Below are 25,265 nucleotides of genomic sequence, written 5' to 3'. Positions count from 1 at the left end.
TCTGGGTGCTCCTGTATTGGGTGCATATATATTTAGGAGTTAGTTCTTCTTGTTGAATTGATCCTTTTACCATTATGTCACAGCCTGCTTTGTCTCTTTTGATCTTTGTTGATTTAAAGTCTGTTTTATCAGAGACTAGGATTGCAATCCCTGCCTTTTTTTTGTTTTCCATTTGCTTGGTAGATCTTCCTCCATCCCTTTATTTTGAGCCTACATGTGTCTCTGCACATGAGATGGGTCTCCTGAATACAGCAAACTGATGAGTCTTGACTCTTCATCCAATTTGCCAGTCTGTGTCTTTTAATTGGAGCATTTAGCCTATTTACATTTAAGGTTAATATTGTTATGTGTGAACTTGATCCTGTCATTATGATGTTAGCTGGTACCGGTTATTCCTTTCTATGTTTAGTGTTTCCTTCAGGAGCTCTTGTAGGGCAGGCCTGGTGGTGACAAAATCTCTCAGTATTTGCTTGTCTGTAAAGGATTTTATTTCTCCTTCACTTATGAAACTTAGTTTGGTTGGACATGAAGTTCTGGGTTGAAAATTCTTTTCTTTAAGAATGTTGAATATTGTCCCCCACTCTCTTCTGGCTTGTAGAGTTTCTGCTGAGAGATCCACTGTTAGTCTGATGGGCTTCCCTTTGTGGGTAACTTGACCTTTCTCTCTGGCTGCCTTTAACATTTTTTCCTTCATTTCAACTTTGGTGAATCTGACAGTTATGTGTCTTAGAGTTGCTCTTCTCGAGGAGTATCTTTGTGGCATTATCTGTATTTCCTGAATTTGAATGTTGGCCTGCCTTGCTAGGTTGGGGAAGTTCTCCTGGATAATATCCTGCAGAGTGTTTTCCATCTTGGTTCCATTCTTTCCATCACTTTTGGGTACACCAATCAGATGTAGATTTGGTCTTTTCACATAGTCCCATATTTCTTGGAGGCTTTGTTCATTTCTTTTGACTCTTTTTTCCCTAAACTTGTCTTCTTGCTTCATTTCATTCATTTGATCTTCAATCACTGATACTCTTTCTTCCAGTTGATCAAGTTGGTTGCTGGAGCTTGTGCATTTGTCATGTAGTTCTCGTGTCATGGTTTTCATCTCTATCAGGTCGTTTAAGGACTTCTCTGCTTTGGTTATTCTAGTTAGTCATTTGTCAAATCTTTCTTCAAGGTTTTTAGTTTCTTTCTGCTGGGTTCGTAATTCCTCCTTTAGCTCGGAGAAGTTTGATTGTCTGAAGCCTTCTTCTCTCAACTCGTCAAAGTCATTCTCCGTCCAGCTTTGTTCCATTGCTGGTGAGGAGCTGCATTCCTTTGGAGGGTGAGAGGCACTCTGACTTTTAGAATTTCCAGGTTTTCTGCACTGCTTTTCCCCCATCTTTGTGGTTTTATCTGCCTTTGGTGTTTGATGATGGTGATGTACAGATGGGGTTTTGGTGTGGATGTCCTTTCTGTTTTTATTTTTCCTTCTAACAGTCAGGACCCTCAGCTGCAGGTCTGTTGGAGTTTGCTCAAGGTCCACTCCAGACCCTGTTTGCCTGGGTATTAGCAGCGAAGGCTGCAGAAGAGTGAATATTGCTGAACAGCAAATGTTGCTGTCTGATCATTCCTCTGGAAGCTTTGTCTCAGAGGTGTACCTGGCCATGTGAGGTGTGAGGTGTCAGTCTGCCCCTAGTGGGGGATGTCTCCCAGTTAGGCTACTCAGGGCTCAGGGACCCACTTAAGCAGACAGTCTGTCCATTCTCAGATCTCAAACTCAGTGCTGGGAGAATCCCTGCTCTCTTCAAAGCTGTCAGACAGGGACATTTACATCTGCAGAGGTTTCTGCTGCCTTTTGTTTAGCTATGCCCTGTCCCCAGCAGTGGAGTCTACAGAGGCAGGCAGGCCTCCTTGAGCTGTGGTGGGCTCCACCCAGTTCGAGCTTCCTGGCCACTTTGTTTACCTACTTAAGCCTCAGCAATGGCTGGCGCCCCTCCCCCAGCCTCCCTGAGGCCTTGCAGTTAGATCTCAGACTGCTGTGCTAGCAATGAGGGAGGCTCTGTGGGTGTGGGATCCTCTGAGTTAGGCGCGGGATGTAGTCTCCTGGTGTGCCATTTGCTAAGACCCTTGGTAAAGTGCAGTATTAGGGTGGGAGTGAATCGATTTTCCAGGGGTTGTGTGTCACGGTTTCCCTTGGCTAGGAAAGGGAATTCCCTTCCCCCTTGTGCTTCCTGGGTGAGGTGATGCCTTGCCCTGCTTTGGCTCTTGCTTTTTGGGCTGCACCCACTGTCCTACACCCACTGTCTGACACGTCCCAGTGAGATGAACCCGGTACCTCAGTTGGAAATGCAGCAATCATTCATCTTCTGTGTCACTCATGCTGGGAGCTAAAGGCTGGAGCTATTCCTATTCGGCCTTCTTGGCGCCACCCCTAATCATTGACTATTTTAAGCTGGAAGAGGTCTCACAGTCATCTGGTCTGACCTCTTTAAGTCATGCAACTATATCCTAACTCATGCCCCTGTCCAGTTCCTTCTATGCATGGGGTTAGTTTACTCAGTGACTTGTGAAGCAGGTGCATGTTTTATGCAGGTAATGGTTGATAAAGTCATGGCTCCACCCTTTGGAATTTCTACCCAGTGATCTGGATTCTTAAGCAATTTTCCTCTCAGGACAGAGGAGGTACACATACATAGATGGGAGTTTCTCCTGATTGCTAATTATGACCTAGTAACTTCCCTCTTTTTCTCCTCTGTGTTCTCTCTAGCCCTTTTTAGTCCTGATTGAGGTGAAATACTTTTTTACAGCCATATATTACTTAGAGATCTAGGGGAAACTCTAATAATGTAAACTGAAAACACTCATGGATAATTAAGTAGGGGAGGGGTGACAGAGAGAAATGGTAATTCTATCACTGGATTTCAAATTGAGATAAGAGTGATTCCATTTAAATCAAACTTCAATATTCACTCAAAAGCCTGTAAATTTCAGATTTATTGGCCATAAATTGTGATTTATGTCTTATGGGTTTTTAATGAGGGCAAATGAGGCAGAGAAGTGCTCTTATTGATTCATGGTCTGGAAAGGATCTGGCTGACTTATGCTCTCTCTGAGGGCCAAGTAGTTGAAGGGCATGGAGCAGAGGTCCAAGGTTGAAGTTGTAGTTCAGCTATTTTCTGCTTGTGTGATCTCAGTTTCCTCATCTGTAAGATAGTAATGATATTAATATCTCCCTCACGGGGTGGTGTGATGACTAAATGAGATGATGCATGTGAATGTGGTTTGTAAATCATAAGCTACCCAAATCAAATGCCAGCTGCTCTCATTATTGATTTAATACCTAGCATTGACTGTCTAGTGTCTGTGCTGGGTTTTGGGCAGCCAAGGAATGGGGTTGGCCAGCAGCCTGTCTGGCAAGGAAGAGCAGAAGGATGTGTGCAAAAGAAAAGTCTTTCTCCTTTCCCACAGGTAAACGCCATCCTTAAGTAAATATTATTTCCATGACTCTTTTTTTTTTTTAAATTTAAGACAGGGCCTCTCTATGTTGCCCAAGCTGGTCTCAAACTCCTGACTCAAGCAATCCCCTTCAGTCTCCCAGAGTGCTAGCACTATAAGCATGAGCCACCAGGCTCAGCCCCCATGACTTAAAAAAACATGTTTGTTGTGTATATCTTTACCAATACAATTTATATAATTATTTTGTATGTTTAAAAAAATTCACATCATTTATGCAGTAAAAATTGCCACATTATTTTTGAGCTTGCCCAGGATGACACATACTGCTGTGGCTCACTATTTTAACCATCTGTATATGAATAAGCCTACTTCCCTACTGCTGGTCAGTTTGGTTGTTGCCATCTCTCACTGCTTGAAATAGTGCTGAGCAAATGACCTCATCCATGTTTCCCATGCCCATGTGAGAGAGTCCCTCTAAAACCCCTAGAAGTGGAAGCTACTGCTGTGTTACTGGTGTGTCTGTCCTCTGGACATTGCTATAAGACTTTCCAAAGTGAATGTGCCACTCTGTATCCCTGATTCCTCATGGCCCATTAATACCTAGTGTTACCACGTGTGTTGATTTTTGCCAGCCTGATGAGTCTAATGTGGTATCTTATTATTATGTTAATGATCATGTGGAAGAATTTTTAGGGTAAAGGAAACATTTTAATATTTTTTCTGGGAGTGATATCAGTAAGATGGCTGGCTGGTGATGCCTAGCATTCATCCCCTTCACACAAAAGCACTAAGGCAATGAATAAACAGCTAAGATCTGACCAGAGTGTTGAAGAGAGTGGAGACGGGAAATCCAGGAGGGCAGCATGGAGGCACCCTGCCTCTGTAGCCTCACCTTCTGTATCTGAATCAGATCTGTCTGGAGTCAGGCAGGACTTTCCATTATGAGGGAAAGTGAAGCAGAAGATCTCCACTAGCCCCTGTTGCTGCTACAAACATTTATAATCCTTACTGCAGGAGAATCCCACAGTCCTCATAGGCCCTAGACCTGGTTTGGAGAGCTGCCAGGAACTCAGGCGGCTGCATCACCTAAGCTTAGGAGCACAAGGTGTACACTTCCCACCCCTCACCCACCACCGTCTGTGAGACAAGCTGCTGCAGCACAGTGCCATCCTGAGACCTCAGCCAACCTTTAGAGTACATCCTCTTCTGGGGGCCGAAAGCCACTGCACCTGCCCAGCACTGGGGCTCCATCTTTATTCCGCCAAACCGACATGGTTGGCTAAATGGCACAGCATCAGCTGCGTGGAGCCCGGGCTGTGATGCTGGTCCTGCACAGCAGGGAAACCAGACCCTCAGTCCCATTTCCAGCTGGAGAAACAGTCTGGCGATCCTGCTCAGAGTGAAATCCCCCTTGAACTAGCCAAGCTGCTGCATGCCCTCCCTCAAGCAGAAGAGGCCTCCAAGCCTCCAAGCAACTGAGAGACCCCTGGGCCAGCAGAGTGGCTACACACCCATGCACAAGGCCTGAGAAACAGCCCCACAGAGCTCCCCACCGCATGCAGATATGTCCCTCTGCTGCCAAATGGTCCTGTGCCCCCAGTAAAGGCCTGAGAAACAGTCCCACAGGGTGCCCCTGGTGTGCACATCCCCAGGCTAGCCAAACACCCAAGAGCCCACACCATGGACCTGAGAAGCAGCTCCATAGGTCGCCCCCAGCACACGTGCATCCAGGCAAGCTGAGAAGAAATGTGATCATGACCTGGGCTTGAGAAATAGCCCTGTGGGCTGCCCCTGGCAGACATACCCCCAGGCTAGCTGAGCAGCTCTGCACCTGCATCCTGAGCCTAATAAACGGCTCTGTGAGTTGCCCCCAGCAAACATCCCCCCAGGCCAACCAAGAAGCTGTGCAGTTGTGTTCTGGGCCTGAGAAATAGCCCTGCAGGCTGCTCCTGGCAGACATGTCCACAGACTGGCTGAGCAACTATGTGCCTATGCTTCCAGCCAGAGTAACAGCTCAATGGCCCAAACCTCAGTGAGCAAGACCTCAAGTTGGTCAACCCACCATGTGCACACAAGCACCCCTAACTTGAGAAACAGACTGGCAAGACCACCTGTGGCAAAGCTGCACCACCATTGCAGCTTAAGCCGCTGAGCAACTTGCAAACACCACAGTGTGAATTACAGCTGAAGAAACTACATGGAATCTACACTACTGCATCCACCTAGAATCAAGGCCAACATACTACACTGAACTGACACCCCAAGACCCATTCTTATGAATAAGTCTTCCCCTACAAAACCTACTCCATAAAATTGAAAGAGGCAACTTTTCCACCAAATGCATAGAAATCAATGTAGGGACACATCCAATACAAAAAAGAAAGGAAACGTGACACCTCCAAAGGAAAATAATAATTCTCTAGTAAAAATCCGAATCACAAGGAAATATATGAAATGCTAGAAAAAGCCGGGCGCAGTGGCTCACGCCTGTAATCCCAGCACTTTGGGAGGCCGAGGCGGGCGGATCACAAGGTCAGGAGATCGAGACCATGGTGAAACCCCTCTCTACTAAAAATACAAAAAATTAGCCGGGTGCGGTTGTGGGCGCCTGTAGTCCCAGCTACTCGGGAGGCTGAGGCAGGAGAATGGCGTGAACCCGGGAGGCGGAGCTTGCAGTGAGCCGAGATTGCGCCACTGCACTCCAGCCTGGGCGACAGAGCGAGACTCCATCTCAAAAAAAAAAAAAAAAAAAGAAATGCTAGAAAAAGCTTTCAAAATAATCATCTTAAGGAAACTCAATGAGATACAGGATTCAGATACACAATTTAATGAAATCAGGAAAACAATTCATGATGTGAATGAGAAATTTAACAGAGACAGATATAAAATGAATCAAATGGAAATTCTAGAATAATTCAATAAATGAAATAAAAAATACAATTGAGAGTTTCGAAAACAGACTAGACCAAGCAGAAGAAAGAATGTCTGAACTTGAAGGCAGGCCTTTTGAAATAACACAGGCGGATGGAACAAAAAAGAATAATGAATTATAAAGAATGAAGAGACTTGGTGTGGTGGCTCACGCCTACAATCCCAGAACTTTGGGAAGCCTAGGTGGGTGGATCACTTGAGGTCAGAAGTTCAAGACCAGCCTGGCCAACATGGTGAAACCCCATCTCTACTATAAATACAAAAAGCAGCCAGGTGTGGCAGTACATGCCTGTAATCCCAGCTATTTGGGAAGCTGAGGCATGAGGATTGCTTGAACCTGGGAGGCAGAGGTTGCAGTGAACCAAGATCATGCCACTGCACTCTTGCCTGGGTGACAGAGTGAGACTCCAGTCTCAAAAAAAAAAAAAAAATTCCTACAGGGTTTACAGGACATCACCAAGCAAACAAAATTTTATGTAATGGGTGTTCCAGAAGGAGAAGAGAAGGGAAAAGGTGAGGAAAACGTATTTAATGAATTCATAGCAGAAAATTTTCCAAGTCTTGGGAGAGAGATGGACATCCAAGTCCAGAAAGCTCAAAGAACCCCCGAATATATTCAACCCAAACAGGTCCTCTCCAAGGCACATTATAGTAAAATTGTCAAAAGTCAAAAACAAAGAAAGAATTCTAAAAGCACCAAGAGAAAAGCATCAAGTCAGTTATAAAAGAATCCCCATCAGACAAACAGTGGATTTCTCAGTAGAAACCTTACAGGCCAAGAGAGAATGGGATGATATATTCAAAGTACTAAGAGAGAAGAACTAGACAGCCAAGAATATTATACCCAGCAAAGCTATTCTTCAGAAATGAAGGAGAAATAAAAATCTTTCACAGATAAGCAAAAACTAAGGGAATTCATCACTACCAGACTGGCCTTATAAGAAATGCTCAAGGGAGTCTTACATCAAGTGAAAAGATGATAACCACTATCATGAAAACATGTGAAATTCTAAACTCACTGGTAGAGTTGATACACAAAACAGAAAAAGAATGGAGTCAAACTGTATCACTACCAGCCAAGCATGGTGGCTCACATTTGTAATCCCAGCACTTTGGGAGGCTGAGGCAGGAGGATTGCTTGAGACCAGGAGTTCAAGACCAACTTGCACAACATAGTGAGACACTATCTTAACAAACAAAAAAATAAAAATAAAAATAAGAGAAAGAAAAAGAAAGGAAAAATTAGCCAGGCATGGTGGCACACACCTGTGGTCCCAACTACTCAGGAGGCTGAGGTGAGAGGATTGCTTGAGCCCAGGGAGTGTAGGCTACAGTGAGCCATGATTGTGCTACAGGTCTCCAGCCTGGACAACAGAGCAAGACCCTGTCTCAAAAACAAAGAAACAACAACAACAAAACCCTTATATTACAGAAAACCACCCAATTGTAAAAATAAATAATAAGACAGGAAATAAGGAACAAAATTTGCAAAAAATAACCAGAAAACAATCAATAAAATGACAGGAGTAAGTCATCAGCTATCAATACTAACTTTAAATGTATATGGATTAAATTCCCTGTTTAAAAGATATGGATTGGTTGAATAAATTTAAAAAAGCAAGACCCAACTATATTCTGCTTACAAGAAACTCACCTCACCTGTGAAGACACACAGAGACTGAAAGTGAAGAGATGGAAAAAGGTATTCTGTATAACTGGAAACCAAAACCAAGCAGAAGTAGTTATAATTATATCAGACAAAATAGGCTTCAAGTGAAAAGATGTAAAAAGGGGCAAATAATGCCAAAGGAATCAATTCAGCAAGAGAATATAAAAATTACTATATATGCATCCAACAGCAGAGCACCCAGATATATAAAGCAAATGTTATTAAATCTAAAGAGAGAGGTAAAGCCCAGTACAACAGTAGCTGGGGACTTCAACACTCCACTCTCAGCATCAGACAAATTATCTAGACAAAAAGTCAATGAAGAAACATTGAATTTAAACTTCACCATAGACCAAATGGACCTAACAGACATTTACAGAATATTTCGCTCAACAGCTGCTGAATACATATTCTTTACATCAGTACACGGAACATTCTCCAGGATTGACCATATGTTAGGACACAAAACAAGTCTCAAACATTTTTTTAAAATTGAAATCATATCAACTATCTTATCTTACCACAATGAAATAAAACTAGACATTGATAACAAGAGCGACTTTTGAAACTATGCAAGTACATGAAAATTAAAGTACATGCTCCTGAAATGAATGAGGAAATGAAAAATTAAATTTAAAAATTCCTTGAAACAAATGAAAATTGAAACACAATATACCAAAACCAATGGGACACACAAAAGCAGTATTAAGAGGCAAGTTTATAGCAATAAATACCTACATTAAAAGACTACAAAAATTTCAAATGAGCAATCTAACAATGCACCTCAAGGAACTAGGCAAGCAAGAACAAACCAAACTCATAATTAGTAGAGAAAAAGAAATAATAGGCCAGGTACAGTGGCTCGTGCCTATAATCCCAGCACTTTGGGAGGCTGAGGTGGGTGGATCACCTGAGGTCAGGAGTTTGAGACAACCCTGGCCAACATGGTAAAACCCCGTTTCTATTAAAAATACAAAAGTTAGCCAAGTGTGGTGGTGCATGCCTGTAATCTCAGCTACTTGGGAAGTGGAGGAACGAGAATCTTCTGAACCTAGGATGCAGAGGTTACAGCGACCTGAGATCGCTCCACTGCACTCCAGCCTGGGTGACAGAGTGAGACTCTGTCTAAAAGAATTTAAAAAAAAAGAAATAATAATGATCAATGCAGGAATAAATAAAATTGAGACTAAAAAAATTTTTGTTCAACATAACAAAAATTTGGCTTTAGCTGAGCATGGTGGCTCATACCTGTAATCTTTCCCCACTTGGGAGGCTAAGGTGAGAGGATCACTTGAGGCCAGGAGTTCAAGACCAGCCTGGGCAATATAGTGAAACCTCATTTCGAAAACAGTGTGATTTTTTGAAAGATAAACAAAACAGACAAGCCATTAGCTAGACTAAGAAAAAAAGAGAAGACCCAAATAAATATCATGAAAAACAAAAAAGGAGATGCTGCAACAGATACCACAGACATACAAAGGATCATTAGAGATTATGATGAATAGCTACACACCAATAAATTAGACAACCTAGAAGAAATGGATAAATTCCTGGACACATACAACCTACTCAGATTGAACCAAGAAGAAACAGAAAACTTGAACAGACCAATAACAAGTAATGAGATTAAACCAGTAATTAAAAAGCCTGCCAAGAAAGAAAAGTCCAGGACTGGATGGCTGCACCACTGAATTCTATGGAATCTTTAAAGAAGAATTAATACCAATTCTCAAATTATTCCAAAAATTGAACCAGCCAGAATTCTTCCTAATCATTCTATGAGGTTAACATAACTCTGATACCAACACCAGACAATCATAGAACAAAAAAAGAAAACTTTTTTTTTTTGAAGGGAAAAGGTAGGAGCTAGGCAGAGACTAAAGATGTAATGGAGAAAGAGAATGAAAGGAGCCTGCTTAGGAGGAGGGAGGAAGAGGAGGAAGGAGAAAGGACAAGGCTTCTCAGATCTCAGAGCACGGGGACAGATAGCAAGTGGAAATGGAGTTTACGTCAGAACGAATCCCAGTCTTGTTGAGAAGGGAATAGTAAATGACCTGCAGAGGGCAAGAGGATGGGAAATGGCTCAGAGTCTGAAGAGAGAAGAGCAGGACGCGAATTTGGTGTGACGCCAGCAAGGGATCACTAAAATATGGCAGAGAGGAAGTGACGAGCCGCCTGAATCTGCAGTGCACCCACAGCCAGTCTTCTCATTGCCAGCATCTCCGTTTCCTCTTCCTTCTGGACAATATTTGTCAACGACTAACAACTAGCAGCTGCTTACTTTTTTGAGTCCTTACTATGTGCACTTGATAGGTATCTTCCCAATTCACAACTACTTGTAATTGCACGATAGGTCTGAAGCAAAAAAGAGTTAAGGATGTTGGTTGGTGTAAGTTTTCCATAAGTAGGTACCATGTGGTGTGGCTGCTCAAAATGATGATACTTTTTAGGCTGCCTTAGTAGGAGCACATTAGTGTGAAGGAAAGGAAACAGTCCTGTGTTATTCTGCTCTGGTCAGGCCAAAGAAACAATGTTCTTTCCTGTCCTAGGTAAGGGTGATAATCATAACTGCCACTCTTCATTAGGCACCTATATGTGCCAGGCTCCCATGAGATGCTTGCATGCATTCTTTTTAATCGCCAAAACAATCCCAAGATGTAGATAATACGATCTTCATTTTATAAATAAGAAAACTTAGCCTCTAGGAGTTTCAGTTACATGCCAATGTTCTTAGAGAGAGGAGAAAAATAACACCTACTAAAGAAAGACCTAAGGAATCAGAGTGCTATCTTCAAGCAGCAGAAAGGCCATCGTAAGCCAAGAGAACAGTACTCGTTTGATTAGGCCATAAAAGGTAGAAATAGGCTCAATGGATGTAAGTCACACAAAAAGAAGTTCCATTTAACAAAAGGAAGAACAGTCAGCGATATGACAAAATGTTTTGTGTTACCTTTGGTGGTAGTGAGCTCCCTGTTACTGGAGGTGTTCAAGCAAAGGTTGAATGAATGTTGGGCAAAGCTGTACAGAGAATGCAAGCATTAGATGAGGAGTAAAACTAGACGCCCTTCACGATATTTTCCAACGTTCAAATTTTGTTCCATTTTTTAGCAATATAAAAAAGAAGTCAGGTCAAAAAGGGAAGAGGTTCAAAGACACCAGAATGGCTGGCCATGTGGCAGTACTCCACTTGCTGCATTTAGAAAATGAGAGGGATTCTTCTGGCTATTGGGATGAGGAGTAGAAGTGAGGCTCTGCCTCATTCCGCCCACCCCTAGCCTGGCTTCAGGTGAAGTCTCCAGGAGAAGTTAGAGACAGAAGTTTAGGGTGCGCGTTTCTGCCTAAGCAATTCTGCATCAATTTTTCACCAACTCAGGCTCAGGCAGGTGGCTGGCTATGGTTTGAATCTGATTTGTTTGCATTTCTGTGGCAGGCAGCTGCTGTGACTGGTTGCAAAGGGAGAGATTTGTTTTGCCCCTAATTTAATCCAAGGGTTAGGTAATGAGTTTGCTCCCCCTTAGACGAGGGAAATCAACATGCTTCTTCCAATCTTATCTGTGCTTTCTTATTAGCAGGAGGGCTGCTCTGTGGACCTTGTTAGATCTCCAATGCATGTGATCACTACTCAGGGGTGATTTACTGTACTCCTGATATTAAAAACCTCTGAGTGAGACAAGAGAAATGAATAATGCTCTGTAGTGAATTTATTAATGAATTTTCTTTCTGCTCCCAAAGAGAAGAAATTGGAAAAAAAGAATGTTGGATCAGAGAAAGACCATAATTCTCTGCAAGTCAGGGTTCTTGATGATTCTGGAGAGAAAATAATCAGAAATCTTTTTTTTTTTTTTTTTTTTTTTTCCTAAATCCCATATTCCATTCTAGTTAGGGACTGTCATTAATTTCAGGGTAGAAGACGGTCTGGCATCTTTCCAATATTCTTAAAATAGAATAAATAGGCAGCCACCTCAAAAAAAAATAATAATAAGAGGTTTTGATCTAGGGTTTAAGTAATCTGGGCTGGTTTCTGATTTGTATATATATATAATAAAGTATGCCCCTGTTCCCAAGGTTGATTTCCGGGAAGCTGAATTCATGAAGAGTGAAACTGCTCAGTGACAGGTGAGGAGGCAGAGGGACTTCCTGTCAACTCCTCCGGGTGTGTACCTGTCTATAAACCCTCACCTGCTGGGTCAGGGTATCTTGCTCCAAACTAGTGACCAGGGCCAGCTTCCTGGGCATGTGGTCTGTGCAGGTGCCCAGAACCCTACACCTAGAAGGGGCTGAGCTTAGTTTAATGTTCTTCTGTTGCTGTCTTGAAATTCTTAATTTTTGAAAAAAGGACTCCTTATTTCCATTTGCACAGGGCCTGGGAATTATGTAGCCAGCCCTGCCAGTTGATCTTTCATTGTCAATGGCTCTGTCTTGCATTCATCTGCCCTTTCCCAACTCTGGCCTTTTCTCAGGGGCAAAGCGATGTTTGCCCTAAAAGCATCCGTATCATGTAAAAGTATGCGTCTGTCTTTTAGGAAGACAATTTATTGCTTTTTATCCCCTCATTAGAGAAGTGATACAGGTAAATTGTAGGAAATTTGAAAAGTACGAAGAAGAAAAAAATTATCCATACACCCACCACACAATGATATATCTTTCCAGTCTTTTAATACATACTTCTGTTTTGTTCTGGCTTTATATCGTTGGAAATATCAGAAATAATGTTTGGGAAAATGCTTTTTAAAGATTACTAACATAGCATGAGAATTTCCCCCATATCATAATTTTTTTCTTCAAAAGTTTTTTTGTTGTTGGCTACATAGCATTCCACTGCACAAAAATGCCATCATTAACTCAAATGATCCCTTCTTTTTGGGCCATTTACGTTTACTACAAATAACACTCTAAAGATAACACTTATATATGTTAAAAAGCCAAAAAAAAAAAAAAAAGGACGATGTATTTAGTTGTTTATTTATTTTATTATTCATTTTTTGAGGAATGACCAGTGTTTATTGGGCTCAGACCAGGAGTCCAGGGGTCTTGAGGACCTCTGTGTATCTGTCAGTTTTTTTCACATTCTTTGCCGCCTGTTTCTGTGGCCTCAAGAGCTGTTTTTCCTTCCCGCAGTAAATCCTGGCCTTTTCCTTCCTCTCCTCCTGCAGGTGGCTGTCGTGAGCTGGGCGCCCCAGGCAGGCAAACTTTCTTGTAGGCTTTAGACACACCACCTGGAGGGCCGCAGGAACCACCCTCAGCTGTTTCCTGTTGCAGGGCCGTGGGATCCCAGCGCACGCGTTGAGGCGGTCCTGGGAGGCTTGGCCTCGCGCGGTCCAGGCTGGATAGATGGGGGCCCGGGAAGGGTTGGTGTTCATCCACCTATGGAGGAAGGCCAGGTACTTTACCTTGTTTCTGTAGAAATTGCCAGAAAAGGGCCAACATGGTGAAACCCCGTCTCTACTGAAAACACAAAAATTAGTGGGGCGTGGTGGCGGGCGCCTGTAATCCCAGGAGGCTGAGGCAGGAGAATGGCGTGAACCCGGGAGGTGGAGGTTGCAGTGAGCTGACATCATGCCACTGCACTCCAACCTGGGTGACAGCGAAACTCCGTCTCAAAAAACCAACCAAACAAACAGAAATTGCCAGAAATGCTGATGCCCTCACTGTGCACGACCCCCACCCTCCAGTCCAACACTGCCTGCTTAACCACATGGCCCCCACGTCCCCAGAAGTGGCCTCGGCCTCAAGCCTACCAGGACCTGCCCCCCCACCCCTACGCCATTTTCGACAGTCACTTGGGGAAGCAAAACAGATTATTTTGGGGTGGTTGAATTCCTAGAAGTAAGAACTTAGACATACATTGCAAATTTGCCCTCTGGAAAACCCTTACAATTTACAGTGGCTACGGAAGGAAGGAGGTGGGCGAAGGAGACATGGAGGAAAAGTTCCGCTTGGTGCTTTGGGCTCTGTGGGCAACAGTCGACTTTCTCTTTCTTTCAGTACTGGCTGGGGTGCACTGCAGTGATTTAGAGCAGAACTGGCTCTTCCACAATCCAAAACTCTTTCCTGGAAGTGGTGTGTGTCCCTGGCGCTCTCCTGTCCCCACCAGCGCTGAGGCGGGTGGTCGGGGGAGCTCCCAGGAGCCGCCTTCACATTCAGTCTCTGCAGGATCACAGCACTGATGCCCCTGCAAAGTTGCCACTGGGAACATTTTAGTGTGCTAAGCTTGGTTTAATGTCACCGTACTCTTTCCAAAGTCTCCCGAGGGGAGAAGAACAGCATTCCAAGCGTGACAGTCTCTAGTGAGGGTCTCTCATGAGGAGAGAGAGCCGCAGAGGAGGCCCTTCCTTGCTCCTGGGCAGCTGCTATGTCTCCCAGATTCATTCCGAATGTCCGTGATCCCTGCGTTCGCAGAATGAGTCTGCTAGTGGCTGTCATGATCATTTAGACTTTTATTTAGGCTTTTGTGATGGGGGGATGTGAGCAGTTGGTCTGTTTACTACGGAGGCCTTGGCCTATCTCTGTGGGAGGAGCTACTATATGCTGCTGGTGGGGCAGGAGCTCTCCAGATCTCTTTGAAACCCAAGTTGCAAAATCTCTGGATGTTTCCACTCTGGGTCTGTGGCCTGGGTGACTCCCAGAGACTGGCTTGTGCTAGTGGGGAGAGGAGATGGGAGGAGTGTGTTGGGGGAGGCTGGATTGAGAAGTGGCATTTACAGACCAGCTGTGCAGCAGACCCCAAGGGGTCCTCAGCCCTTGCAAGGCTTCCTTTGACCCTGTGGTCTGGGGCAGGGAAGGAGGAGGGCCAGGGGTTCTCTTTACTTAGCTACCCCAGTTTTTCTTTGCTTTGGATGACCTTCTCTTGATGTGATGAATTTCCCATGTGCTAGAGATACACAATTTTTTAATTCCACCGTTTTCCTCGAACTTCTTTCTGCCTCTGCTCACGAGCCTTCCTCTTGCTATAGTCCCACTCCCCTCCATCTTGTGCAAGGCACTGCTGGCTCCAGGGCTCATGTGGGAGGTCTCGCACACACACAGGTTGGACCCACACCAGGCTAGAGCCACCAGGGTCAAACCACTGGCCTTTTGGCTCCTCCTCACATGTTCCCCTCCCACTTCCCCTACCCCAATCCCCATGGGAAGAACAAAAATCTCTGGTCTCTGCAGCCCACTGTGAAGAATGTCATCTGGAGGGAAGCCACACTGCCAGCAAAGGAAGTGGCCTCCTGCCTTCCTCCGCCTATGGTTCTGCCCCAAGTCAACTTAGTAAACAAAAACTTCTTAGATTGGAGTCTGTGGACGCAGTCTTATGTTCTGCTAGTTCTCCAAGAATTGCTGGAATTTCGACTTTTAAATTTTATGATAAGCTTTACAGAAACTCGTACCATTTATAAAGACAAAACTTAAGTCTGTGTTTTTGCATGTATATTCCCTAGGATCCTATGAAAATTTTTCTCCTTCAAAAGGGACTGAATTTTAGACAAGTTTGAGAAATACTGCACAGTGCGTCCAATGATAACAACAGCCTTTGTTGAGCCCGTAATCAACGGTAAACCCTGTGCAGTGGCTCCTTTCGCTCCTCCAGTAGCTGGACATCCCCATTTTCCAAAAAAAGGAGAGCAAAGCTAAGAGACGAAATGACTGGCCAGTACTACACAGGCCAGGAGGCCAAGATGCAAATACCAGTCTGATACCAAAGCCCATACTCTTAATTTTATAAGGCTCTCCCTGTGGGAGGCATTGTTCTAGGCAGTGTAGGGATGAGAGTGGAATGTGGTTGTAAAAATTAGCTCCAATATTCCTGGTCAGTTAGTTTGTAACCCGCAAGAGGATAGAACACATATACACATGTAACTAATAAAGATTGGACTGTGACTACTGCTGGAAACCAAGTGCAAGGAAGTGCTTAGGAACAGAGGAAAAGACAAGGTTTAGCTTAATGGATTGGATTCGAAGAGGGTAGGATCACTCAGTTTTAAAACTAACATTTGATTGAGCTTCTATTTTGTGCAAGGAATTGTGCTGAGCACTGTCCTGCCTTCAAAGAGCTCTACTAGAGCAGACAGATGAATGAATGGACAATGACATATGCACAGGATAGGGAACCTCCTGGCGGGAGATGTTCTCCTCTCCACCTCAGGGTAGTTAGGGAAGCACTTGAGCAGTAGCAGAGAGAGAAGGCATATTAGTTCATTCTCGTGTTGCTATAAAGAAATACCTAAGGCTGGGTATGTACAAAGAAAAGTGGGTTAATTGGCTCACAGTTCTGCAGACTGTACAGGAAGCATAGCACTGGCATCTGCTCAGCTTCGGGTGAGGCCTCAGGAAGCTTTCAATCATGGCAGAAGGCAAAGGGGGAGCTGGCATCTCACATAGCAAGAATGGGAACAAGAGAGAGTGTGAAGTGGGGAGGTGTCACATACTTTTAAACAACCAGATTTTGTGTGAACTCACTCCTCACTAAGGGGGTGGTATTAAGTCATTCATGAGGGATCTGACATCGTGATCCAAACACCTCCTCCAAGGCCCCACCTTCAATGCTGGGAATTACATTTCAACATGAGCTTTACCAGGACACAGATCCAAACCATATTAGAGGGGAAAGGGGACATATGCTGAGTGCAGAGGAAACAGCTGGAATAAAAAGGGAGTGAGAGGCTGTGGGCCGCACAGGGAATTAAAATCAGTTCTACATTACGCAGGGCAGGGGGCATTGCATGGGTAGAGGCTGTAGAAAAGTGAAGGAGATAGGCCTAAGTGCAAATCACAAAGTCTTGAAACTTTAATGGGGAAATAGGCAGTTTCTGGCAACCTGTTGAAGGCATGAAGAATAGGAATTATAAAAATTTAACAGGCTGGGCAGACACCTCAGGGAGGCCGGATAGGAGGTTCTTGCGGTAATGCAGGTGAGAAATGGGGAGGTCTTAGTTAAGGCTTCTTATTGCACTCATGGTAAAGGCCCAGAGCCATTCCAAGGACCTATCAGGCCCCACACAGGCTGACCTGTTGTCTCCAGCTAGTCTTCTCTGGCTCAGCTACACTGATCCTTAAACATGCCAGCCATGCCGATCTCAAGGCCTTTGTGCCTCTCTCTGGAATGTCTCCTTTCCAGGGAAGTCTTTCTAGCCATTTCATTTAAAGTGGTCCCCTACCCTCAATTCCCTGTTCCATTTCCATGTTGTAGTTTTCTCCATCCACCTCACTATAGCTTTTACTTCTCTGTTTATTTTCTGTCTCCTTCCAGTAGAATGGAAGCCCCTTGAGGGCAGGTATGTGTCTGTCTTGGTCACTGCTGTCTCACCAGGTGCCTTCAGCCTGGCACATAGTAAGTATCTATAAATATTGGCTAAATGAGTGAATTATTGAATTTCATAGGTGAAAAAAAATCCACAAAGGCAGGAGTAGTAGCAGTGGGGTTGAAAACAGTGAAGAGGTAGGGAGAAATTTAGCAGGGATCGTGGATGACAGGACATGGGATTGCTGAATGTGGGGGGAAGAGAGAGAGGAGTAAAGGGTTACTCTTAGGTGTCTGAGCGCCAGCATATGGTCAGTGTGGGGCCATTTCAGCAGCTAGGAGACTGGTTTGAACTATGTCCAGCTGGGTGTGGTGTCTCTTGCATGTAATCCCAGCACTTTGGGAGGCTAAGGTAGAAGCATTGTTTGAGCTCAGGAGTTCAAAGCCAGCCTGGGCAACATAGTGAGACTCCATCTCTAGTTAAAAAAGAATAGCTAGGCATGGTGACATGCACCTGTAGTCCCAGCTACTCAGGAGGCTGATGTGGGAGAATTGCTTGAGCTTAAGAGATTGACACTGCAGTGAGCTATGATCATACCACTGCAGTGAGCTATGATAGTACCAGCCTCAAAAAAAAAAAAAAAAAAAAAAAGAAAAGAAAAAAGAAAAAAGTGATATCCTTTCTCAACAAAACCAAGAACAAGTGAGATCCTGTCTCAACAAAACCAAAAACAAAAAACAAACTGCATCTGGAGGATCCCTGGGAATTTCCTGGAGCCACTTTGGGGGACCATCAAAGGGAAGAAGGGTCGAGCTGAGGAACCAGGCTCCAGTCAGAGAAAATCAGTGTTTATTTTGTTTTTGGTTTTCTTGTTTTGGTTTGGTTTAATTTTTAAGTCACTGAGATGAGAAATTATAATAACTTATAGTTATTGTGTTCTTACAATGTTCTGGATATTAGGCTAAGTATTTAAAACTAGATCTTCTCTTTTCCTCTTTATGACAGTTCTATAAGGGTGACACTATTATCCTCTTTCTACAGCCCAGGAAACTGAGGTAGAAGAGAGATCAAGTGACTTTTCTAAGGTCACAGAATTAGTAAGTGAAAAGTAGTGCAATTCCTGAATCCACCAGCTAAAGAGAGAAAATAGACAATGTGTGGTCTGGTAGAGAACAGAGTATTATCCTTATTACTGATGATAGCTGTGTCACTCAGTTTTCATACTTCTATAAAGATACTACCTGAGACTGCATAATTTATAAAAAGGATGTTTAATGGACTCACTGTTCTGCATGGCTGGGGAAGCCTCAGGAAACTTACAATCTTAGCAGAAGGAGAAGGGGGAGCAAGGCACGTCTTACATGGCCACTGGACAGAGACAGAGAGCAAAGGGAAAGTGCTACTTTTAAGACCATCAGATCTCACGAGAACTCACTATCAGAAGAACAGGATAGGGGAAACCACCCCCATAATCCAATCACCTCCCACCAGGTCCCTCCCTCAACACTGGGGATTACAATTCGAGATGAGATTTGGGTAGGGACATAGAGCCAAACCATGTCAACAGCTCTCACATCTAGAGCAAATTGAGGTTGTTAATGTCCATCCCAGAAACCAAGGTGAACAGGCTCTCAGGGTTGGTGCCTGTCTGGTTTCCAGCCAGTTGGACTCCAGCAGGAGCACCCTGCTCAGGTAGGCCCTTCTGACAGGTAATGAAATGTCACAGCAGAAAGAAGAACTCCCTGCCCCCCCGCAAGTGTGCATGAGGGTGTGCTCCTGTCGAAAGTGTGGTGCTGAGCGGGGAGAGTTACCAAAGATGGAGAACAGTGGCTTGAAACCAATAAAAACCAGCTGCTGGGAGAAACACTCACCGGTTTTTGAAGATATTAAACAAAGGACCTAAACTAGGAGACGGCAGACAAAATCGTCAAAAAGAAGTTTGTCCACTGGGGACTGTGGGGAGCCCCTGCCCCATCTGAAGGGTAGCTGCTGCCCTGGGCCAGCCAGTTTTTGCCACCAGGGAATGTCGGCTCAAGGTTGCTTCATTCTTCAATTTTTTTTGAAAGCCAGAAATCTGGATTTTTGTGCAAAATCATCTGACTTTTAAACGTTGTCAAAACTCTTCAAACCCTATGTGGTCCAAACCAGAAACCTCACAGGGCTCCATCTGGCCTGCACGCCTTTGTTTGTGTCCACTGACAAGGGAATCTTAACCTCTTTGGGCCTTGAGAATCTGATGAAAATGTTCAGGCATTTTCTGGGGAAAAGAAATGCCTGAACAAACACACAATTTTGAGTATCATTTCTGGATGTCTCTGTGCCCCTGGAATCACCCTTTTGTAAAGGTAAGAGGGCTTCCGAGTAAACCTGAGGTCTGGGAAGGTACAAGCTGACAAGGGTATCTGGGTTTGTCCCATATCTGAATGAGACAGTGGTGTTTGTTGGAGTCAATATGTCCACATCTGTGTGCTTATGAGTCCCACTTTGTACCCACCTTTCCTTGGCAGTCTTGGTTAATTCCCTCTGCATCAGTAAGGTTGGACAGGGAAGCAGAAAAGAGGCCCAAGAGGCCTGGATACTGGTCTGGAGGGGGCAGAAGAGCAGGTATGAAGGCAGTGAGGGAGGCTGGATGTGTGTGGGAGCGGTATTTTGAGCTAGACTTTGAAAGGTTGGTAGAATTAAAAAAGAAAGAAAATCTTTTTCTGCTCTTGGGCAAGGAGGAGGGGCATGGATTTAAAGTTGGAGTGTCCTAAATGCCAAGACTGTCTGCATCTAGGACAGGTATTACATGCAAGAGGCTCACCTTCCAGCCAAGCTCCTGCACTTTCACAGGAGGCTGACAGCCTATCTCCAGCCCAGCCTATTAAAGAATAAGGCTGCCTTTAATTGGTAACAGGGAGGAGCTGAACCCCATGTACTTGTCAGCATAACACTGAGCTCCCTGCAGCTCAAAATTTACCAAATGCTTGGTTGCAAAAAATAGCATTAATAGAGATAAAAGACATGCATTCCCACCATTCCTCTAGATTCCATTAGTCTTATTCACAGATAAGTCAGACCTTCAGAGAGCTGAACATATGGTTTTGGCCTCTGGCTGGCTAGCTCTATTGAACAAGGCTGAGCAGTTATGTCACTGGCCTCTCTCTTTATGTACTTATCATTAAGAGAATTAAGGATGAGGTTCAGTGTGTCAGGCAAATTTCCACTTTTTGAATACTTGCGTGGCAACCTCCCAGATAGCCCCCAGCGATCCTTGCCTCTTAGTAAGTCATGCCTTTGTGTAGTCACCTCCCATATAGAATAGGGCTGACCTGTGGAGCTATAAGATAAACCAGACATGATGGAATGTGACTTCTCAATCTAGGTCATGAAAGGAATTGTGGCTTCCACCATGTTCTTTCCTAAACTGCCCACTCAGGAGGAAGTCAGCTGCCATGTTGTGAAGACACTCAAATAGCACAACAGAGAGGTCTATGTGGTGAAGAACTGAGGCCACCTGCTAACAGCCAGCAATAACTTGCCAGTCGTGTGTGTGAGCCATCTTAGAAGCACATCCTTCAGCTCCAACTGTTGTCAGCTTTCTTGGGATATCACTTTCATATTTCTAAATAACAAGCTTATATTGCTACTTTTTTCTGTTTTAGACATTGTCTATTGATTTTCCACTTTTCCATTTTTGTAGTAACACAAATTACCACAAAACTTAGTAGATTAAAACAATAAACATTTATTATCTCTCACAGTCACTTTCTTCATCTCCTCTCAATCTGATCAACATATGTATTGATTTACAGTCACATGCCACATAACAGTGTTTTGGTCAATGATGAACCACACAGATGACAGTGGTCCCATAAGATTGTAATGAAGCTGAAAAATTCCTGTTGCCTAATGAGGTCAGAGTACAACGCATTACTCACGTGTTTGTGGTGATGCTGGTGTAAACAAACCTGCTGCCCTGCCAGTCATGTAAACGTCTAGCACATACAATTACATACAGTATGTAATACTTGATAGTGATAATAAATGTGTTACTGGCTTATGTATTTACTATGATTTTAATCATTGTTTTAGAGTATACTCCTTCTACCTATTTAAAAAAAGTTAACAGTAAAACAGCTTCACTTCAGACAGGTCCTTCAGTAGGTATTCCAGAAGGCGGCTTTGGTATCATAGGAGATGATAGCTCCATGTGTTCTATTCCCCCTAAAGACCTTCCAGCGGGACAAGACGTGCAGGAGGAAGTGACTTTGATGATCCTGATCCTGTGTAGACCTAGGCTAATGTGTTTGTGTCTAAGTTTTTATTTAAAAAGTTTAGAAAATAAAAATATTTAGAATTTTTTAAGTAGAAGAAAGCTTATAGAATAAGAATATAAAGGAAATATTTTGTACAGCTGTGCAATATGTTTGTTTTAAGCTGTTATTTTAAAAGACTCAAAAAGTTAAAAAAATTTAAAAAGTGTATAAAGTAAAAACTTACAGTAAGCTAAGGGTAATTTATTACTGAAGAAAGAAAATTTTAGAATAAATTTGGCATAGCCCAAGTGTACAGTGTTTCTAATCCTTGTAGGGTACAGTAATGTCCTAGGTCTTCACATTCACTCACCGCTCACACCCTGACCCAGAGCAACTTCCGGTCCTGCAAGCTCCAGTCATGGTAAGGGCCCTATACAGGTGTACAGTTTTTATCTTTTATGCCATACCTTCACTTTACAGTTTCTACATTTAGATATGTTTAGATCCCCGAATACCATAGTGTTACAATTGCCTGCAGCACTCGGTATGGCAACATGCAGTACAGGTTTGTAGCCCAGGTGTGTGGTAGGCTGTACCATCTAGCTTTGTGTAAGTACACTCTGTGATGTGTGCACAATGACGTAATCCCTTTTTATCTTTATGACCCCCTTGTCAACTCTCGAATCCCCTTTTGAATGAGGAGGAGCATAAGTACATGAGTTTTAGCCAAGGTAGTCAAAAGCTGGCATATCAAGGAATTGAACACAAGGCAAAACTCTTGAGAAGAAGGCAAGAATCAGAAGTCAGCAATGAAAGAAAAATCCCACAAACCAAAGGAGCATGGATGAGTTAAAAATGTAGAGGTGGATCCAGAGCTGGAAACAGGGGAAAGTTGGAACTGGTTTAGACTCTAGGGAAGCCAGCACTTTCCCCATAAGCTGGTGGGGCTTGTCAGCTTGCTTCGTGGTTCAGCGGAGGCATTGGGTTCTGAGGGGTGTTGAAGCCACTCGTGTCCTACCATAGGCTGGACTCCTTTTTCCTCTCCCCATCCCTGCTGGCTCTAGGCACCCCGTCCTGCTTCTCAGGGCACCTCACTGCTCTTGTCGTCAATGGAGGAAGTTAGGGAGAGAGGAAATGAGGTAAAGAATGAAGTGAAATTAGCTTTACAGTAATCTCATTAACAGATGCCAGTCTCATTTTACAGGGAGTATAGAGCTATGTATGGAATATTATTTTAAGAAAGCTGGAAAATGCATTGCACCCAGGGGAGGAGGTGTCCCTTCTTCAGTCCATGTGGATTCCTTCAGCTGTGCACTTTCCTCCATCCTCATATCTTTCATATCTCTCCTTTGCTAGGACCCCCTTCCATCAAATTTCCCTTCTCTTCTACATCTTCAATCTCTTCCTCTCTCCTAAATCCTTTCCTCCGTATCTACTCAAGATATTCTCATCCTTTAACAATTTCTTCCTTGATTTCTCTAGTTCTGTCTTCTTCCTTCCTTTTACAGACAGCTCTCCTGAAAGTTCCCTGCACCCACAGCTTCTCCTTTCTCTGTTTCTCACTCCGCGGTGGTGTGGGTGCACTCCCTATTGTTACCAGTAGCCTTTTGGTTGCTCTACTCAACTCAGTCTTGATGTTACTTATTTGCACTATCTGCTGACCCCTGCTTCCTCCTTCTTGAAATGGTTCTTTTCTTTGATTTCCATGATTCACTTCTTGTTTTTTGAGACAGTGTCTCACTCTGTCACTCATACTAGAGTGCAGTGGTATGATCTTGGCTTACTGCTGCCTTGAACCCTTGGGCTCAAGCGATCCTCCTGCCTCAGCCTCCTGAGTAGCCGAGACTGCAGGTGTGTGTCACCACATCTGGCTAGTTAAAAAAAAGTATATATACACATATTGCAGAGACAGAATCTTGTTATGGTTCCTAGGTTGGTCTCAAACTCCTGACCTCAAAAGATCCTCCTGCCTTGGCCTCCCACAGCCCTGGGATTACAAGTATGAACCACCACACTGGTCTCACTTATTCTTAATTTCATCTCTTCTGGTCTTTTCTTTCCTTTTTTTCTGCGGGTTACAATTCCATTGCCCGTCCCCTAAATGCATGGTTCATTCTTGAACCTCTCCTCTTTTCATCCTCTAAATGTTTCCAGATGTATCATCTCTTTCTGTGCTTTATATGGCAATGCTGCCAAATATAGATATTTCTGACCAGGGCCCTCTACCGAATTGTGTATGTGTGCACAACCACCTTCTGCATCTCTGACCCTTTACCCAAGGCTGTCCCTCTTCCTGGATGTCATTTTCTGGAGAACGGCATGGTCAGCTACTTTGATTTCTGAGTCAGGAACCTGGACATTATCTTTGACCCTCTCTTACCCCTTCTCTACTCCATGTCCAGTCAGACACTAGTCAACATAACCCTGGACTCTACTTCTTACTGTCTCACAGGCTCAGTCTCCTCTCTCCATCCCCACAGCCACTGCCTTAGTTCAGGCCTCCAGTGCTCATGCAACCTCCTGAATGGCCTCTCCCACACCAAGATTCTCTCCATTAACCCATCTCCACATTGCGGCCATGTTGGCTATTAAAGACACATATCTGGGTATGATGTTCTCCTGGGTAAAAACCACTTGGCTCCCCTGCATTTAGGGAATCTGTAAAGTCCCTGTCTTGGTCCTGAAGGCCTTTCAGAGTGGGCTGCATCTCTGGCCTCAGCCTCCCCAGGTCCCTGCTGTGGGACAGTCCATGTTAGCCTGTACTGAGCTGCTTGCTGCTTTATGTGTCAGTGCTGTTGAATTTGCTGTTTCCTATACCTAAAGCACATCCCTACCTTCTTCACCAGATTGACCCATATGCATACTTCAGCACAGCTCAAGCATCCTTCTTCCAGTCTACGCTGACACAGCCTCCTCCCTCTCCCCCAGGCTGGGCGAGGGACCTTTCCTCTAGGTTCCTTTGTCCTTACCTCTGTCAGACACTATCATACCACACTGTGATCATTTGTTTTCTTGTCTGTAAACAAAGGCAGGACTTTTTTTGGGGGGAGGCTTATAATACTGGTACTCTGCACAGTTTGGCCTATTGTAGATGTTCAACCAATGTTTATTGATTTATATTTTTCGAGACAGGGACTCCCTCTGTCACTCAGGCTGGAGTGCAGTGGTGCGATCATGGCTCACTGCAACCTCAAATTCCTGGACTCAAGCGATCTTCCTACTTCAGCCTCCCAAGCGGCTGGATCACAAGCGTGAGCTGCCATGTCTGGCTAATTCTTTCACTTTTTGTAGAGAGGGATCTCTCTACGTTGCCCAGGTTGGTCTCAAACTCCTGGGCTCAAGCAATCCTCCTTCCTTGTCCTCCCAAAGTGCTAGGATTACAGGCATGAGCCACTGCGTCAGGACCCAACCAACATTTGTTGAACAAATGAATCAAGGAATGACTAAGAAGGTGTTGTCAGTTCTCTTACTTCACAAAGCTGATGCATAATAAAAACAAACATTTTTCTTGGATCTCAGGTACACAGAATTATTCCACCCTTCATCTCATGTCACAGTGTCACCATTGGTCCATGCAAGAACTCTGCCATTCATTCATTCATTCATTCATTCTTTTATTCATTCATTTCTTTTATCCCCATCCGCTATACCCCATTGCTGTTTTAGTTTGTTTAACGTTGAATTTTGAAAAGCACATATCATTGTTGTGTGGGCACGGATTTTTAATTTATGTGAATAGGGTTGTGATATATCTCATTATGTTTCTTGTCTTCTATT

This window comes from Macaca mulatta, chromosome 1, assembly GCF_049350105.2.
Source record: "Macaca mulatta isolate MMU2019108-1 chromosome 1, T2T-MMU8v2.0, whole genome shotgun sequence".
Taxonomy (NCBI): Eukaryota; Metazoa; Chordata; class Mammalia; order Primates; family Cercopithecidae; genus Macaca; species Macaca mulatta.
The sequence above is the reverse complement of the archived record's forward strand: the minus strand, read 5'-3'. Positions refer to the sequence as shown.